The sequence below is a fragment of the Bombina bombina genome, chromosome 2, assembly GCF_027579735.1.
Source record: "Bombina bombina isolate aBomBom1 chromosome 2, aBomBom1.pri, whole genome shotgun sequence".
NCBI lineage: Eukaryota > Metazoa > Chordata > Amphibia > Anura > Bombinatoridae > Bombina > Bombina bombina.
The window spans coordinates 532,319,015-532,336,342 of record NC_069500.1 but is presented as its reverse complement, the minus strand read 5'-3'; the positions used below and the strand labels follow the sequence as shown (position 1 = coordinate 532,336,342).

At 41.6% G+C, this 17,328-nt stretch overlaps 1 pseudogene; it reads left to right on the top strand.

Moving 5' to 3' along the window:
* The first annotated feature begins 225 nt into the window (after positions 1–225).
* Positions 226–17,328, top strand: part of LOC128647171 (protein-glutamine gamma-glutamyltransferase K-like) — a 39,695-nt pseudogene continuing 22,592 nt past the window's right edge.

Genomic DNA, 17,328 nt, shown 5'->3' with positions numbered 1-17,328 from the left:
CTGAACTGAAGAGTAAATAAGTAATAGTACAATAAACAAGTAAGTTAGTATAAAGATCAGTATAAACAAATCTGTAAAAGCAGGTATACTTAAATATGCAGATCTACTAATTGCTAGCTTGTGTCTGAACACTAAGGACAATATTCAACAAATAATCATCAAAACAGAAGTGTGTTCAGAGCGAAAATCCCCAAGTGCTCTAAACGTGTATCGAAGCACATAAACATGGGGGATACAGGTCCCAATAATCTGTGTATCAATATTATGGACCTCGGTCAGTTAAGAAAGTCACTCAAATTGGTACAGAGTCCATTGTCCCATGGAAAAGGTGTAATCCCGTTCAAAGTGTTAAAGTATGTCCCAGAGCCTAATAGTCACGGGTGGAAATGCCAGTTCACAATGTAATTGGATCAACTCTTACCCTCCACTATGTTGGTGGGGTGCCCGGGAACACTTCCGTACTTCTCCTCGGATGGGTCGATGAAACCCCTCCCAGGGGGTGCAGTCTGTGTATCCCTTCTCGGCGTGCTTCAGAGAGATCCAGCGTAGAGACGTATCCTTGCTGCGTCACCCGTGACGTTACTTAGGCTGAACCAACTGGTATTTCCTGGGGGGGAGGTATAAGCCAGAGGGACAGGGAGCCGGTTCTGTATCCCAAGAGTGGCTAAAGCAGGTAGCTGGTGCAAAGAAGCGGTAAGCCCAACCGCTAAGGAAACATAAAGTCAAGAGAAAATATGCACCAATGAGGCGTAGTATCTGCTGCAGTAAAAAATGTTTATTGTACAATCCGAAAGTAATGTACAGACAAAGTCACAGTGGAAAACGCCTGACGCGTTTCGCGCATGCGTAGATGCGCTTCATCGGAGGCTAATTAGAATCAGAATGTGACAGCTTTTTAAACAAACATTCTACCAATCATATGTGAGTTTGAATATGAGCCAATGGTGTGATTGCCCGGTGTAGCTGATATAAGTATAAATCAGTTCAATAGTGAGCAGAATAAGTTATTTTTGTTTATTACCGCAAATTATAGCCGCACTGGGAATTCAGACCTTAAGGAATTCTTCTTCCTGGCTCCTATTTGACATACTTATATGCATATTAGATATTCAATATATTAACAAAAAATATATATACATTCTAAGATATCCGTAGTGACAGATAATGAATCTCTAAGTGAAATTAACATATAGGCTAAAAGCATATGTTGAACAATTGTGTATAGTATAAATACTTATACTTAACATAAAACACTTGATGTCTTAGATGGTTACTACATAATTTCAGCCTAAGAAATGACTAGTCACTGTTAATAAAACAACACGAAAAAAATATAAAGGATATCATGTCATAAAAAGTAAATAAAACTAAATACATGTGCATCGCTCATATTCATAATAAAAAATCAACAAAATACAAATAATATTCAAATGACTCACTAATTGGACATTCTATTCCTACTTTGAATCATATAATGCCCTGAAAGATGACGAAGCCCTTGTCCTATGTGGTTAGGGCAAAATTTATTCTGGTTAAGCCATTTATTATTGCCCATTAGTCTAATAGATTGAAACTTAGTCTAATGTCGATATCTAAGGTCAGCTAAACAAGGGGTCATGGGTAGTCATCTCATGTGAGTGTATGATCAGTAATAGAAGCTAATAAATAAAAAAATATAAAAATGATTATAGGGAATGGATAAAAAAGAAATGAATAATTAAAGATAAAGCAAAGTGGTCTAGGGAAAAGAATGGAGGAATAAAGCATATAGAATATGTCTTAAAAAATGAGGTTTAAAGTAAGACTCAGAATGGAGTTTAAAGATCAATTTCAGACTTCAATCTTCAAAGGGAGGACCCTTCACTGGCATTGAGAGAATTATAAATAATGCGAGAGGAGGGGACAAGACAGCCAAACTACTCAAAAGAGAAGTGTTTTGGATACTCAAATTAGACACTAGATACCCTCACGGTATAAATAGGAGATTAGATGTAGACCTATTTGTATAAGTAATACCTGAGAATACCACCATAAACACAAATATAGAATACATAATACACCACCTATCATATAATGTCATTTAATGATATTACCTATTGGATATAGTCTTGCTAGTTCAATTAAATCTTAGTGACCATAATCTCATCTCTATGACCCCCTTATTTCCACTCAATATAAGCTGAAAACACACAACACATTGATACAACATATTACAACCTAGGGTCCTCCCTTTGAAGATTGAAGTCTGAAATTGATCTTTAAACTCCATTCTGAGTCTTACTTTAAACCTCATTTTTTAAGACATATTCTATATGCTTTATTCCTCCATTCTTTTCCCTAGACCACTTTGCTTTATCTTTAATTATTCATTTCTTTTTTATCCATTCCCTATAATCATTTTTATATTTTTTTATTTATTAGCTTCTATTACTGATCATACACTCACATGAGATGACTACCCATGACCCCTTGTTTAGCTGACCTTAGATATCGACATTAGACTAAGTTTCAATCTATTAGACTAATGGGCAATAATAAATGGCTTAACCAGAATAAATTTTGCCCTAACCACATAGGACAAGGGCTTCGTCATCTTTCAGGGCATTATATGATTCAAAGTAGGAATAGAATGTCCAATTAGTGAGTCATTTGAATATTATTTGTATTTTGTTGATTTTTTATTATGAATATGAGCGATGCACATGTATTTAGTTTTATTTACTTTTTATGACATGATATCCTTTATATTTTTTTCGTGTTGTTTTATTAACAGTGACTAGTCATTTCTTAGGCTGAAATTATGTAGTAACCATCTAAGACATCAAGTGTTTTATGTTAAGTATAAGTATTTATACTATACACAATTGTTCAACATATGCTTTTAGCCTATATGTTAATTTCACTTAGAGATTCATTATCTGTCACTACGGATATCTTAGAATGTATATATATTTTTTGTTAATATATTGAATATCTAATATGCATATAAGTATGTCAAATAGGAGCCAGGAAGAAGAATTCCTTAAGGTCTGAATTCCCAGTGCGGCTATAATTTGCGGTAATAAACAAAAATAACTTATTCTGCTCACTATTGAACTGATTTATGCTTATATCAGCTACACCGGGCAATCACACCATTGGCTCATATTCAAACTCACATATGATTGGTAGAATGTTTGTTTAAAAAGCTGTCACATTCTGATTCTAATTAGCCTCCGATGAAGCGCATCTACGCATGCGCGAAACGCGTCAGGCGTTTTCCACTGTGACTTTGTCTGTACATTACTTTCGGATTGTACAATAAACATTTTTTACTGCAGCAGATACTACGCCTCATTGGTGCATATTTTCTCTTGACTTTATAATAATCTGTATAGTAAACAGTAAGGAGTGAACAGTCCATGAGGAATGTTGAGGGAGCAATGCAATAAGAACAGTGGCTGAATACAGGTGTGTGAAAGTGAGAACTGAATGAATGTATAGTCCGTGTCAGACAGCACCGTTCCCAGTCACACACCCCCATATGATCCTTCTTAACGAGGCATGTCAGACATGCAACCTCCTGCTTTGGCTTTTACACTGCCTACATCCACCTTCACTCAGTCAGACCAACAGCAATGTTTCTAGGTTTATGTTCTTTGAATCCACAGCCCATTAAAATGTGTTGAGCTTGTAGGGAAATTAGATATCTTTATTTTATTACTTTCTGTACACACACATGCTTCTTTATATTATTTCTGACTGTATAGAATAGCCTAATACTATGGCCTTGATGAAAAACGATTCTCCTGCTTGCAGATAAATTGTAGTGCAGAACTCACTGAATGCTAAAAGAAAAAGGGTGGAACTTGCCAGCCTAGACAGGCAAATTTTGCTATACTTGTCTAAGGGGTGTTTTCTGCATTTCTGTATGTGAAGCAGAGACAAGCCCAGTTCAATATAGCACACACTTACACTTTACGCTTTGTATTTTATATTACTTTACACTTCAGTTGGGGGCTTTCAGTATTATTACATTTAAAGGGACATGAAACCCATTTTTTTTTTCTTTCACAATTTAGAAAGAGCATGCAATTTTAAACAACTTTCTAATTTACTTCTATTATCTAATTTGCTTAATTCTCTTGATATCATTTGCTAAAAAGCATATCTAGATATGCTTAGTAGCTGCTGATTGGTGGCTGCACACAGATGCCTTGTGTGATTGGCTCACCCATGTGCATTGTTATTTCTTCAACAAAAGATATCTAAAGAATGAAGATAATTAGATAATAGAAGTAAATTGGAATGTTGTTTAAAATTGTATTTTCTATCTGAATCATGAAAGAAAAAAATGGTGTTTAATGTCTCTTTAAGCTTTTTGTGAATACATTTAGATTTAGATTTAGATCCAGCAGTGATTTTACAAATTATGATTATGTTTTGAAAGTTTATTTATTACTTTAGAATCATTATTTGTATATTTCTGTGTATCTCTTACAAATTAGATTGCACTTATATATTTATGCTTAAAATAATAGAAATAACAATAAAAAACAACTACATTTTAAATTAGAAACAATAATTAAAATAATTTGCCTCACCCCGGCGCAACCTACACTATTAACCCCTACTCTACCATAACCTAAAGAGCTAACCACCCGCTAACCTATTAACTCCTACAATGCCACAACCCCCAACGCAATAAGTCCCCTAACCTATTAACCCCTAATCCGTCCCAACGCAATAAGGCCCCTTACCTATTAGAAGGGCTTTTTGTAGGGCATTGCCATAAAGAGACTTAGCTCTTTTCACATAAAATACAACCCCACGCTACAATATAAGTAACCCCCCCCCCAAAAAAAAAACTTATCTAAAAATAACTAAACTAAAAAAATAACCTTATCCTAAAAAAAGATTGCCATGAAAAGGACATTTGGTTGGCCCATAAATAAATTACAGCTCTTTTGCTGCCCTAAAGTGATTTAAAGGGACAGTCTAGTCAAAATTAAACTTTTATGATTCCAACTTTTTTATTCTCAAATTTGCTTTGCTCTCTTGGTATTCTTTGTAGAAAGCTAAACCTAGGTCGGTTCATAAGCTAATTTATAAGCCGTTTAACTGCCTCTTATCTCAGCGCATTTTGTCAGTTTTTGACAGTTAGACACTGCTAGTTCATGTGTGTCATATATATATATATAACATTGTGCTCACTCCTGTGGAGTTATTTACGAGTCATCATTCATTGGCTAAAACGCAAGTCTGGCAAAAGAACTGAAATAAGGGGGCAGTCTGCAGAAGCTTAGAAAAAAGTAATCACAGAGGTAAAAAGTGTATTAATATAACAGTGTTGGTTATGCAAAACGGGGGAATGGGTAATAAAGGGATTATCTATCTTTTAAAACAATAAGCATTCTGGAGTAAACTGTCCCTTTAAGCTCTTTTTGCAATAAAAAAAATCAAAGCCCTTTTCAAAAAAAATCAGTAAAAGCATAACTTTGGGGGGTTTGGTAATGTTAGGTTTTGTTATTTTGAGTAATTTTAATGTTTGTTATTTTTTTGTAACTTAGGGGGTGCTAGTTTAGGAGTCTTGGGGGTTAGTTGTTAGGTAGTTAAGTAGAGATGGGGTAGGTTAGGGGGTATTGGGGTTATAAGGGTAAGTAGTAGGGGTATTTGCAGTGGGCTATTGGTGGTATAGATTATTATTATTATTATTATTATCGGTTATTTGTAGAGCGCCAACAGATTCCGCAGCGCTATAAACAAAGACTGAATGCAACAAAAAAGTATAGGGATCAAATGGGTAGAGGGCCTGCCAAGAGTTGCGCTGTTGTAGTCAGCTCTTAAGAAGGTGATCTACAAACATGCTAAGGGGGTTCAGGGGATAGCAATGGAGGAGAGGAACTGGTATAAAGAAAGGTTAGCGTAGGTTGTATGCATCCCTGAACAGTAGAGTCTTTAGGGAGCGCTTGAACCTTTCAAGACTAGGGGGGAGTCTTGTGGAGCAAGGCAGAGTGTTCCACAAGATGGGAGCCAGTCTGGAGAAGTCCTGTTAATGGAAGTGTGATGAGGTAACAAGAGAGGAGGAGAGTAGGAGGTCATGAGTTGCAGTAATTGAGGGGGGAAAGGATGAGAGAGTGGATAACAATCTTAGTTGTGTCTTGTGTAATGAAGTGTCTAATTTTAGAGATGTTTTTGAGGTGGAAGCGGCAGGCTTTAGCCAAGGACTGAATGTTAGGAGTGAAAGAAAGATCTGAGTCAAATGTGACCCCGAGACATTGGGCATGTGGGGTAGGGGTAATGATGGATTTGCCGACATTTATAGAGAGATTGGTGGTGAAGATTTTGTAAGAAGGGGAGAATATAAGGAGCTCAGTTTTGGAGAGATTTAGCTGAGGTAGTGAGAGGACAGGAAGAGATGTGAGAAAGACAGTTAGTGACACGGGTTAGCAAGGAAGGAGATAGGTCTGGTGCAGAGAAGTAGATTTGGGTGTCGTCGGCATACAAATGATATTGGAAACCGTGGGACTTTATTAGAGAACCTAGTGAGGATGTGTAGATTCAGAAGAGAAGGGGACCGAGGACAGATCCTTGCGGTACTCCGACAGAAAGTGGTGACGGGGAAGAGGAGGCCCCAGAGAAGACTTCACTAAAGGTACAGTTTGACAGGTAGGAAAAGAGGCACGAGAGGGTTGTGTCACAGATGCCGAAGGATTGGAGTGTTTGGAGCAAAAGAGGGTGGTCAACAGTGTCAAAGGCTGTGGACAGATCAAGGAGGATAAGCAGAGAGAAGTGGCCTTTTGATTTTGCTGTAAGTCGTTGGTAACCTTAACAATTGCTGTCTCTGTGGAGGGATGGGGACGAAATCCAGATTGCAGTGGGTCAAGGAGGGAGTTTAATGTAAGGAAGTGGGATAGGCGTGCATATACTAGTTTTTCGAGAAGCTTCGAGGCAAGAGGGAGGAGGGAAATAGGGCGGTAGTTGGATGGGGAGGTAGGATCAAGGGAAGGTTTTTTGAGGATAGGTGTGACTAGTGCATGTTTCAGAGATGAGGGAAATATACCGGTGCTGAGCGAGAGGTTGAAAATGTGTGTGAGTATAGGGGTAAGGGTAGCAGAGAGGGAGGGGAGTAGCTGTGAGGGGATAGGGTCAAGGGGACAGGTAGTGAGGTGAGAGCGCAGTATAAGTGCCGAAACTTCTTCCTCAGTAACTGGGGAGAATGAGCTAAGTTTAAGGTTATGTGGGTTGTGGTTGATTGAGAGCATTTGAGGGGGTGAGAGAATGGAATTATGTTGAGAGCTGATTTCGTTTCTGATGTTAATAGGTTAGGAAGTTTATTGCGGTGGGCTATTGGCTGTATAGGCGTTAATAGCTTAGGAAGTTTATTACGGTAGGCTATTAACGGTATAGGGGTTAATAGGTTAGTGTCAGGGGTTTTTCCCTGTTTTGTTTGCCATGTGCTGCTGGCAGCCATTTTACTCCCCTCTCTTGCTGACTCTGGTGCATACTGTGTGATGCTGCTCATTTCCTGCACTTCCTTTTATGGCCAGACTGGTGTACATCATCTATGTGAGACAGGATTCAGTCTCAGAATTGTGATGTCATCACTTATTATTTAAAGGGCCTCTGTTCAGTATGCTTTGCCCTTGCGTTGTCTCAGACCTGTTTGTGAGAGCTCCTGTGTATTACCTGGCTGTCTGACGTCCCTCCTGGTTCCTGATCCCTGTCTTGTTCCTGACTCTGCTGTTCTCCTTGTTCCTGATTCTGGCTCATCTGACTACTCGCTTTGGCTCCTGACTTGGCTCATCTGACTACCAGCTCTGGTTTTGATTCCTGGCTTGTTATTTGACTTGTGGACTTTTTATTATTTTTTGCTATTAATAAAGGTGTGATTATTTTTGCACTTCTCATCTCAGTCTGATTCCTGACTTCCAGACATTAAGCAAGGGCCATGAATCCTGATGGTGCTAATAATCCACCTTTACCTGACATAATTTCCAGGATGGATGAACAGGATCACCGCTTGGATCAATTAGCACTACCCCTGCAAACCCTGCTGACTCACACTGCACATTTGGACCAAAGTGTCCTGCAATTTATGGCTGCTCCTGTTTCCGCTGCTGCACCTAGTCCTACCAGGAGCATGTCTGGTTCTGCACCTCTACCTCAACGTTATGGAGGCAATCCTAATCAGTGCAGAGGGTTTTTGAACCAGGTGGGCATTTACTTTTAGATGTTACCTCAGGCGTTTCCCTCTGACAGAGCTAAGATGGGATTTCTCATCTCGTTACTCTCTGACACAGCACTTGCCTGGGCTAATCCCTTGTGGGAGACTAATAAACCTGTGATTTCAAATTACCCTGAATTTGTGGCCTCCTTTCGAAGGGTATTTGATGTTCCGGCTTGCTCCTCCTCTGCTGCTAAACTACTCATGTCCATTCAGCAAGGTACAAGATCTGTTGCTCAGTATGCCATTGAGTTCCGTACGCTTGCCGCAGAGGTAGGTTGGAACAATGAAGCCCTTGTTGCCGCCTTCTTTCATGGGCTTTCTGATTCGATTGAAGACGAAGTTGCTGCCAGAGATTTACCAGAAGATCTCAAGACATTGGTGTCTTTTTTTTATCCTAATTGACATCAGACTAAGTGAGAGGCCCTCTTTCAAGGAGCGCTTGCGGAAGCCTCCTGTTCCGTTGTCTCCTACGTGTTCGTTCCCACCCATGCCTCCCTCTCCTCCCATGCCTCCTCGTCCTGAATCACCAGGTACTGCTGAGCAGATACAGTTGGGATTCACGCCTCTCCGCAGCAGAGAGGGCCTTTAGGAGGAGGGAGGGGCTCTGCCTCTATTGTGGGTTACAGGGCCACCTTTTGAAGTCATGTCCCACATGGCCGGGAAACGCTCACACCTAAGGTCCTGTCGGGGGCAGGCCTTGGGTGGTTTATCCTTGTCCCCGGAAACGCTAAAGGAGAAACCTTAGGTCACGCTTGCTATTGAGGCCATTGATGGCAGGCCCCTTCAGCCCGGACTACTCTCGCTAGATTTAGAAAAAATATATTCTTTTTAATTTATATTGAAGTTTTGGGTGTGCAGCCCCTTTCTCAGACCAAACAGTGAGTATTAACAATTGTGCAGCTTAAATAAACTAAGCCCCACCCCCAATAAATTTAAAAATTGCGCCAAAAAGTGGTAACCAAGGCAACATAACAACAGTTGCTATGGTGTTTAGTATTTATGATAAAACACTTATCCAACACATAAATTTAGTGCATCCTTATAGCTTATATCCCAATCGTAGAGTGCAAAAATTTATCAACATTGTGTATTAGTGTTCTTATACATAATTTTATAATGTGCAAAATAATCATGTTGAGCAGTTAACAATCCTTATATTGAAGTAACATGATTTATACCATTAGAAACGGATCATCACATAAATAAGCCTTTTTCATCAAATATCAAGCATTTCATTCAGAGTATTAGGGTCTGTATCGTCATAGCCACACAGACCCCCCTTTTGCTGAAAGCTCAGCACAAGCCTAGCCTGTCACAGTACACAGAAAGAAAGTATGTTTACTCAGACCTCCTGCTGTTCAGACGTACACTAACCAGGACTTCTAAAGAGCAAATGTGATGTGTTTGTTCCAGAGAGCAAACATCTGTCCCAAACTGTAAGAGATAATGTCACACCTCAAAACCTTTGTTCACGGTCTCAAAAAAGAGGTAATTTCAATAGAGTTTTTGTTGTATGGTTTCCCCAGATTAAAATCTTTAAATTAATTTGGCCTAAGAAAACTATTACCTGGATCACAGGAACACCTGTGGATTGCAGCCTAGAAGTCAGCAAATGATAATTTCTTTGAAGCACAAGTTTCTAGGAAGGTAAACATTTGCAGTTAAGTGTTATTAATTCCATACTGAGTTAAATATACAAAACCCTAGACTCCTCTTCTGAGTTAAAGGTATCTAAGGAAGAAATATCTTCTTAACCTGTGTAATTTGAAAGCATAAGAGTTTGAAGATTTAAAGTTAAACCAATTGTCTATATTGTTTTCATATGAGTTAAAGAGACAGTCAACACCAGAATTTTTGTTATTTAAAAAGAAAGATAATCCCATTATTGCCTATTCCCCAGTTTTGCATAACCAACACAGATATATAAATACACTTTTTACCTCTGTGATTACCTTGTATATAAGCCACTGCAAACTGCCCCTTATTTCAGTTCTTTTGACAGTCTTGCTTTTTAGCCAATCAGTGCTCACTCCAGGGTAATTTCACATGCATGAGCTCAATGTTATCTATATGAAACACATGAACTAATGCCCACTAGTGGTCAAAATGCATTCAGATTAGAGTCAATCTTCAAGGTCTAATAAATTAGCATATGAACCTCCTAGCATTAGCTTTCAACCAAGAATACCAAAAGAACAAAGCAAAATTGGTGATAAAAATAAATTGGAAAGTTGTTTAAAATTACATTCCCTTACCATATGCATTTTCAAGGGCCAATGAGAGATAAGCTCAAACTAAAAGGGCGTACCCAGAGAATTCCATTGGTTGATTTAGAAATGAAGGCAAAATTGGTCTCAGAGAAAAAGACTATGCAAAGAAGAGAAGACACACAAAAACACACTTTGGTTTGGGGTCTGGTTTGGAATAATTCTCTGTGATTGTGATACCCTGTTTGCAAAAATACATTCACGTATGACTTTGGAAAATCTCTGATTGGAAAAGCTGAAGCTCTCTTATTGATTACTGGTAATGTATTAATGGTTGTTTTATATTTTTATAAATCAAAGGTATTCCTTAGCTATAGTTAAATTGTAGCTGTGATTTGTAAGTGTAATTTATAGTTATAATTTACATTGTAGAGACCTGTGTAGTATATAAAAATCATATATAGCATTAAGCAATTTACTATTAAGAGGGAAAGATTTTTGTATTTTGAAGTTACTGTGATATATTTTAGAAATTGCATTTATTATTGTGGCTAAGTTAGAATTATTTAATGTTATATTAAGTGGTATATGTTGAGTCGATAAATTTGTGTAAAAATCTCTGGTGGATTATTTAGTAAAGACTATTTTTGGGTAATATAGTGAATTGTATTCCGTGGAAATGAATGTGTATATGTTTGTGTGTGTATGTGTGTGTATATAAGTGTGTGTATGTGTGTGTGCATTGAGCTAGCTAGGTGTATACAGAGCTATGCTTTTCTGTACAAAGAGCTAGAATCATCTATAGTGTATGTGTATATGTGTGTGCGTATATGTGTGTGTGTGTATGAGTGTGTGTGTGTATATGTGTGTGTGTATGAGTGTGTGTGTGTGTGTATATGTGTGTGCGTATATGTGTGTGTGTGTATGAGTGTGTGTGTGTATATGTGTGTGTGTATGAGTGTGTGTATGTGTATATTTGTGTGTGTTTGTGTGTATGTATATATGTGTGTGTGTATATGTGTATGTATGAGTATATGTGTGCGTGTTTATGTGTGTTATGTTGGAAGAGTTTACAGTGATGTATCTATACGTAGTTATACAGTGAGGCACTATGGTATGGTGCTGACACTGTACACTGGCTTTATCTATGGATAGATGAGTAGAGGTGGCAACTTAAAGAGTGCTGTATCAACACTCAAAACTTATATACAATATATATTCTAGAACGGGATGTTTACACAGTGTATAGTCTAATCCATGCATTGAGCTAGCTAGGTGCATACTGCTGCATTTACATGTAATGGTGCTGGTATTGTATTCTTTGCACGTGTACACATTTCTTATTGAATATGGCTGTTATATCAATGTGTATACAGCATTGGCAATATGTAAGGTGCTAAGTGTGTATATTTGTAGTTCTGTGTCAATGTGCAGAGCCGGCTGTGTATACCAACTGCACTCCACCCTGAAATAGTCCCCCCCAGCTACCTCCACAGATGCCAACTCCTCAGCCCGCAACCTCCACCACTGGCTTACAGACTGCGCCAACACTCTCGCCCCTCTCAAGAAACCGTCCAACCGCCAACCCACCAACAAAACTAGTTGGTTCACCCTGGCCCTCCAGGACTCCAAACGCCACTGCAGGGATTGGAAAGGACTTGGATATCCAGCAAGACCCCTGCGAATAAAACAGCCTAAAAAGAAGCCATCACTACCCACCACCACCTCATCAAAACCACCAGCCATCCAAGATAGAATAAATGCCAACGTCCACAACAGCAAGGAGCTATTCACAGTCATCAAGGAATTTTACAATCCCAACAGCGACACCAACAACACCCCCCCCCCCTCCCAGGACCTCTGCGATAACCTCGCAACATACTTCCACCGCAAGATTGTCGACATCTATGACAGCTTTGCACCCCAGAACTCACCCACCACCGCCTACCCACCAACTCCCACTGATACCTCACCCAAATACACCACCGCCTATCCCCACGGACCATCTGGAGCCACCTCACCACAGAGGACACCATGAGAATAATGAGATCGATCCACTCTGGAGCACCCTCAGACCCATGCCCGCATCACATATTCAACAAAGCGGGTTACACCATCGCCCCCGAGCTCTGCAGCACCATCAACTGCTCCATCAAAACCAGCACCTTCCCGGATGATTGGAAGCACACAGAATTAAAACCCCTATTGAAAAAACCCACGGCTGACCCCAATGATCCAAAGAACTACCGCCCAATCTCTTTGCTCCCCTTTGCGGCCAAAGTCATTGAGAAGTCCATCAATGCGCAACTTGTTGACTACATTGAGGCAACCACACCCTGGACCCCTCCCAATCCAGTTTCAGGAGCAACCACAGCACCAAGACCGCCCTCCTCACCCTCACAGACGACATCCCTGACCGATGAGAGACCGCCGCCCTAATTCTCCTAGACCTCTCAGCAGCATTCAGCACTGTCTCTCACCTCACCCTCCACACCCGCCTACACGATGCCGGCATACGCGACAAAGCCCTGGAATGGATCACCTCCTTCCTCACCGGCAGAACCCCGAAAGTTAGACTACCACCCTTCACCTCCAAGCCCACAGATAAATTTGTGTAAAAATCTCTGGTGGATTATTTAGTAAAGACTATTTTTGGGTAATATAGTGAATTGTATTCCGTGGAAATGAATGTGTATATGTTTGTGTGTGTATATAAGTGTGTGTATGTGTGTGTGCATTGAGCTAGCTAGGTGTATACAGAGCTATGCTTTTCTGTACAAAGAGCTAGAATCATCTATAGTGTATGTGTATATGTGTGTGCGTATATGTGTGTGTGTGTATGAGTGTGTGTGTGTATATGTGTGTGTGTATGAGTGTGTGTGTGTATATGTGTGTGCGTATATGTGTGTGTGTGTATGAGTGTGTGTGTGTATATGTGTGTGTGTATGAGTGTGTGTATGTGTATATTTGTGTGTGTTTGTGTGTATGTATATATGTGTGTGTGTATATGTGTGTGTATGAGTATATGTGTGCGTGTTTATGTGTGTTATGTTGGAAGAGTTTACAGTGATGTATCTATACGTAGTTATACAGTGAGGCACTATGGTATGGTGCTGACACTGTACACTGGCTTTATCTATGGATAGATGAGTAGAGGTGGCAACTTAAAGAGTGCTGTATCAACACTCAAAACTTATATACAATATATATTCTAGAACGGGATGTTTACACAGTGTATAGTCTAATCCATGCATTGAGCTAGCTAGGTGCATACTGCTGCATTTACATGTAATGGTGCTGGTATTGTATTCTTTGCACGTGTACACATTTCTTATTGAATATGGCTGTTATATCAATGTGTATACAGCATTGGCAATATGTAAGGTGCTAAGTGTGTATATTTGTAGTTCTGTGTCAATGTGCAGAGCCGGCTGTGTATACCAACTGCACTCCACCCTGAAATAGTCCCCCCCAGCTACCTCCACAGATGCCAACTCCTCAGCCCGCAACCTCCACCACTGGCTTACAGACTGCGCCAACACTCTCGCCCCTCTCAAGAAACCGTCCAACCGCCAACCCACCAACAAAACTAGTTGGTTCACCCCGGCCCTCCAGGACTCCAAACGCCACTGCAGGGATTGGAAAGGACTTGGATATCCAGCAAGACCCCTGCGAATAAAACAGCCTAAAAAGAAGCCATCACTACCCACCACCACCTCATCAAAACCACCAGCCATCCAAGATAGAATAAATGCCAACGTCCACAACAGCAAGGAGCTATTCACAGTCATCAAGGAATTTTACAATCCCAACAGCGACACCAACAACACCCCCCCCCTCCCAGGACCTCTGCAATAACCTCGCAACATACTTCCACCGCAAGATTGTCGACATCTATGACAGCTTTGCACCCCAGAACTCACCCACCACCGCCTACCCACCAACTCCCACTGATACCTCACCCAAATACACCACCGCCTATCCCCACGGACCATCTGGAGCCACCTCACCACAGAGGACACCATGAGAATAATGAGATCGATCCACTCTGGAGCACCCTCAGACCCATGCCCGCATCACATATTCAACAAAGCGGGTTACACCATCGCCCCCGAGCTCTGCAGCACCATCAACTGCTCCATCAAAACCAGCACCTTCCCGGATGATTGGAAGCACACAGAATTAAAATGATCCGAAGAACTACCGCCCAATCTCTTTGCTCCCCTTTGCGGCCAAAGTCATTGAGAAGTCCATCAACGCGCAACTTGTTGACTACATTGAGGCAACCACACCCTGGACCCCTCCCAATCCAGTTTCAGGAGCAACCACAGCACCAAGACCGCCCTCCTCACCCTCACAGACGACATCCCTGACCGATGAGAGACCGCCGCCCTAATTCTCCTAGACCTCTCAGCAGCATTCAGCACTGTCTCTCACCTCACCCTCCACACCCGCCTACACGATGCCGGCATACGCGACAAAGCCCTGGAATGGATCACCTCCTTCCTCACCGGCAGAACCCCGAAAGTTAGACTACCACCCTTCACCTCCAAGCCCACAGAAATCAGCTGCGGTGTACCCCAAGGCTCTTCGCTGAGCCCCACCCTATTCAACATCTACATGGCCCCTCTCGCCACCATCGCCCGACGACACAACCTCAACATTGTCTCCTACGCCGACAACACCCAGCTAATCATCTCACTCACCAGGGACCCCACCACCGCCAAGAGAAACATCCATGAAAAGCTGACAGCAGTCGCCACGTGGATGAGATACAATTGCCTAAAGCTGAACACAGACAAGACTGAAGTCCTCCTCCTCGGTCCAACCACATCCGCCTGGAATAACTCCTGGTGGCCCACAGCCCTCGGACACCCTCCAACCCCCACCAACCATGCACGAAATCTAGGCATCATCCTGGACTCATCACTCTCCATTAACCGACAAATCAACGCCATCTCCTCTGCATGCTTCCAGACACTTCACCTGCTGCGAAAGATCTTCAAATGGATCCCAACCGAGACCAGGAAGACTGTCACCCATGCCCTCGTCTGCAGCCGACTGGACTATGGCAACGCACTCTACGCTGGCTCCACCATCAAGCACCAAAAGAGACTACAGCGCATCCAGAACGCCTCGGCCAGACTGATCCTCGACATCCCTCGTCAATGCCACTTCACCAAACACCTGCAGGATCTGCAATGGCTCCCCATCAACAAAAGAATAATCTTCAAGCTTCTCACCCATGCATTCAAGGCCCTCCACAACATCGGTCCCGAATACTTGAACCACCGCGTTACCTTCTACACCCCCGCCAGACAACTTTGATCAGCCGACCAAGCCTTCGCAAAAAATGAGCTAGCAAAACACTTGCATACTGGTGGTTTGAATTGCATGCATCTCATACCATTTTCTCCCTGAGAGAAGGGAGAGAAAAGAAGGGGAGGGTAGAAAAGGGAGGGAAAGGAAAGAAGGAAGGGAGGGAGAGAGAGAGAGAGAGAGAGAGAGAAGAGAAAAGTGGGGAGTGAAAGAAAGGATTGAAAGAAGGGAGCAAGGGAGGGAGTTGAGAGAAAGAAGGGAGGGAGGGAAAGAAGGGAGTTGAGGGAGGGAGTGAGTTGAGGGAGGAAGGGAGGGAGGGAGAAAGGGAAAGAAGGGAGAGAGGAAAGGAGGTAAAGAAGAATACACTTTGAAACAATCACTGCCCTTTAACATGCAACAATATATAGTAATTACCATCATTCAGGTAATGAAACTTTTTAAGTGTCGGTTTACTATTTACTCTGTCAGTTCATGAATGCAGAGAAAGCTAGCTATTAGTAGCTAACATACATTAGCACTGAAAGTTTATGATTAGACATCACAAGCTGATCTAACCAGTGCACAGGCACATCCAGTCAGTTAGTTACTAAGACCTGCAATAAGCACTGCGCTTGCAGACCCACCACAGCTGACAAGGGGAGGCAGCATGTCGGCACAAGGTCTTCTCCTCAAGCCTCACCTTGTAAGCATATCCCTGGGCAAGTTTCTCACCAAGAACGCTTCCACTGCAAAAATGACTGCGGCTCTAAATGAAGCAATGGTTTAAAGGAGCACTGCCTGTAAAGAGCGACCTTGACCAGCGCACGTGCCTTGTCTTCTTTGTAAAAGCCTGCACTTTATCGCTCACTGTACTGTGTGCTGGCTTTTAGAGAGAGGATAGGGCAGATGTACTGCCCCTCCCAAATCTGCTGCCCTAGACACCGGCCTTGTTGGCCTAGGCCATAATACGCCCCTGAGACTGACACAAGATGTCCTGACCCACGGAGAGAAAGAAGTCCTGGTGTGAAAGATTGTGCTCCTGTTGTGCCAGCTCTGTAGAGATGCTGCTGGTGAGGATTATGCTTCAGGAGGGGACAGAAGAGTTGACAGACCAGGGGACAGACCAGGGGATCGGCCAAGTGACAGGCCAGGTGACAGGCCAGAAGACAGACCAGGGGACAGACCTGGAAATAGACTAGTAGACGGAGCAGGGGAAAGTAACAGGGGATAGACCAATTTTGGGTGGTGGCAGTAATCTGGAAAATCTTCCATCAGGAGGAGCAAGAGCTTAGTATATATACTGAGCTTCCTTCCATTCAAATTTCCTTGATTTTTTTGTTATTCTTTAGTATATGTTCTGAGCTCTCCCCTGTTATCTGTTTCCTGAATCCACCTTTAACTTTGTAATATTATCTCCCCTTTAACCTTAACATCTACCATGCCAACACATTTAGATGACCTCAGCTGACTACTCATTTTAATATTGTTTTGCTCCACTGTGCCCCTTATCTCTTCTCTCATTTTACCTACATCTTCTCTATTTGGCACATATAAAAATCTCCAATCATTTTGATCCTTGTCTGATTTGCTGTGTGTACCTTAATTCACAATGTT